Below are 3,253 nucleotides of genomic sequence, written 5' to 3' on the forward strand. Positions count from 1 at the left end.
ATTTAACACTGTATGTTAATTATACTTGAATAAAAAACAATTCAGACTTAAGTATCTGTATGAAATCATTGGAGGTTTTGGCTTGTAGTTGCACAATTTGGTAACTATTTTTGCCATTCACATGCTTCTTCCGTTGACTGTTTTTGCAATTGTTTAACTATTTTTACAGCAATGTCTAATGTGTTTTTGTTACTTCCTGGGTTGTGTCATGTCTGTTGAATATGTAGAGAAGTGCTCCAGAGAGAATCGGTGTGGATACAGGCCCGATAAGTTTCCTATCCTGTATTCCTATACAAACCAAACTTGAAGACAAATGAGGTCTGTTTGATCGGCGGCCAATTCTTGCAATGGTGGTTAAACTTTGTCTTGGATTGCCTTGCACATCTTCATAAAGATGCTGTCAAGTCAATCGGAGATCGTTTAGTTCATATTCTGGCATCAATAATGACAAGGTAGTTATATGTGAGCTTTCCTAGGCCTCTTCCCTATTAGTCTACGTCGAAGTTCCACTCTTTTCGAGAAGAACTGGTTTGCTACATGAAATTGCTCTGTAATCTTAACTTTTGCACTTACCTTGGTAAATGGCAAATATATTTCTGATTTAGGATAGCGAAGCCCCTTTGGGGAAACTTTTGACAGGTCAGCATTAAAACATAAGAAGAAGTCTATAAAAATGAAGCAATAATAATAACATTCAGTTTTAATGGTCAGTTTCTTTAAAACTAATAAGCCAAGGAGCCCACAAAACAAAATGCTGAGATTATTCTCTCTCAAAGAAGCTCTGGTCACTCCTGTTCAAAGCAGGTGGAACCCACCCTCCTTATGCCTCCTGATCTGTGTTATCTTCAGCACTGACCTTACAATCTTTCTCTTCCTTCTCTTCTTTCCTCTGACCTCCTAGATGAGCTATTCTTTCTTTTGGGTTTTCTTAAGAAAAGAACATTCACATTTCATCACATTATAAAATTGTTAAACCAATGTATAGAAGCTGAATTTAAACCCTAGTCTAGAGCTAAGGGCTGTAATGAAACAGTTTTAAACCTCAGTGCAACATATAGAAATTTACTGCAGAATTTGAGATTTTATTAGGTACTTATTGTTCTGGACTATCAGATCTGTACCAACTAGTTCGTTTGATTGTTAGTCCCCTCAGATGGGGAAAATGGTGAAAACATAGTCCAGGAAAGACAAAGAGAGAATTTAAATAACCTAGGGGTGCTTATGTATGTATGTTTGTATGTAATCTCTACACCCAAAGTGGGGTTTAAATTTGTGACCCTGAGATCAAGAGTCACCTGCTCTTCTGGCTGAGCCAGCCAGGCACCCCTAGGGCTGGCTAATTTAATAGTGGCTTTGAAAGGGCAAGAAGAGGCCATGGCAAAGGCCTTGCCAAAAAAGGGGATTAGACAAATTCAAAATTACAAACAAAATGAAGGTGAATCAATAGGAGACCTAAAATATAGAGTCTAGGACACGTTCAGGCAGGGTTCTGGCTGGGCCCAGTGGCCCAAGTAAAGTTAGCTTTGTCCTGCCTCTTTGTAAATGGACTTAGACCCAAAATAAAGGATTTAGTCATAAATAAATGAGAACGGAAAACGGCCAGCTTAAAGATCTCCTACATATGGCTGGATATCTTAGAGAGTAAATAAGCTAGAAATGAAAGCAAACTTCTGGATCTCCAGGTATAGTAATTGAAATAAAGACAAAAACAAGACTGAAAGTTGATGACTAAAGATACCTTTGCAAGCAGAAGGGCCATTAGAAGAACCAATGTGCTGCATTAGTCAAGAAACAAAAGCTCAAACATGGTACCGTCCAAGGGAAACATTAGCACCCACATTTCTTCTCCTTCCTCTAAACCTCCCCGGGGAATTATCTAAAGATTTCAAGATCAAAATCAGCTTTCCTGTTAATACAGTTACCACTAACTATATCTACCATTGATTCCGCTGGCTTAGAACATCCAGTGCCCAGTGTGAAGTGTTAAAGTTGTCTGAAAAGCAGTCCTGGTGTAGAGGAGATGGTGCGTAACATGCCGTGGCCTTAGCTAGGGCCATGAGAGGGGCACCAAACTGTCGTAACGGCCACATTCTTCACTGTCATGCATGCAGCTAGAAAAACAGTCATTTTCCCTTGAGGAATAGATTTCAATGGAAATAAAAATGATAAATCTTACCCGATCCCAGCCCTGACAACACATCTTTTTAATATTCAGTGTGAGAAAAAGGAAAAGAGCACACTTCTGCGGTTATACTGAAGTGGAATGGTTGTCATGGGAAAGGCCTGTTCAGGACTGTCTGAGTGGTGAGCTAACCTAGCTGCTACTTCTCAGGGAACACCATTTGCAATTAGAAGAAATAACTGAGAGAGCAGCTGTAGTATTTAGACTTGGGCATTTGGTATATATTTGCTCGAAAACAAAATTTCTTTTTTTTTTTAAGACTTATTTATTTATTTTAGAAATGAGAGGGAGAGAGAGAGAGAGAGAGAGAGAAGAGCACAAGCGAGTATGAGTGGGGGGAGAGGCAGAGGGAGAGGATCTTCCAGTAGACCCCCACCAAGTGGGAGTCCCATGTGGGACTTGATCCCAAGAGCCATGAGATCATGACCAGAGTGGAAATCAGGAGTCAGACACTCACTGACGGAGGCCACCCAGGTGCCCTTGTCTACTGTTTGTCTCTTATCAAATGTCATGTGATTGGAATCTATCACATGTAGCTTCCTCAGGCTGGCTTCTTTTGCTGAGTAGTATCGAAAACAAAATTTCTTAAAGGAAAATGGAGAGAATTTTCTATCCATGATAAAATTTCAGTTTTCAAGCAAAAATTAGAATTTGGGAAAACATACACCTATCATCATGAGCTTGCCAGATTCCCAAAACTTAAAGACTTTCTACACTTGATCTTAGCCAAAAGGCCGAGAAGTGATAACTTAAAGACTTTTCTAATGGGATGGGTAGAGATATTAATGGCTGTGATTTTTTTTTTTTGGTATTGTATGATTAAAAGTGCTAGCGTTTGTAATACCTATATTACTCAATGAACTAATATTTTCCAAATTACCAATACGTGAAATGATCAGATCATGCATAAGTAAAATATTCATTCAACATTTGAATAGATCAATGAATTTTAATGTAGCAGAATATGAAAAGTTTATTGATATGGTGTCAGATTCCACTTTGCAATTAACTTTTAAGAAACTACCACTTGTTAAGTTTGATGTATCAAAAAAGAAAGCCCACAATGACATG

General features: G+C 38.5%; 1 pseudogene; it reads right to left on the reverse strand.

Annotated features, from left to right (window-relative positions):
• Positions 1 to 2,781: 2,781 nt before the first annotated feature.
• On the reverse strand, positions 2,782 to 2,928 carry LOC117802854 (annotated as a pseudogene).
• Positions 2,929 to 3,253: the final 325 nt, after the last annotated feature.

The sequence above is a fragment of the Ailuropoda melanoleuca genome, chromosome 6, assembly GCF_002007445.2.
Source record: "Ailuropoda melanoleuca isolate Jingjing chromosome 6, ASM200744v2, whole genome shotgun sequence".
NCBI lineage: Eukaryota > Metazoa > Chordata > Mammalia > Carnivora > Ursidae > Ailuropoda > Ailuropoda melanoleuca.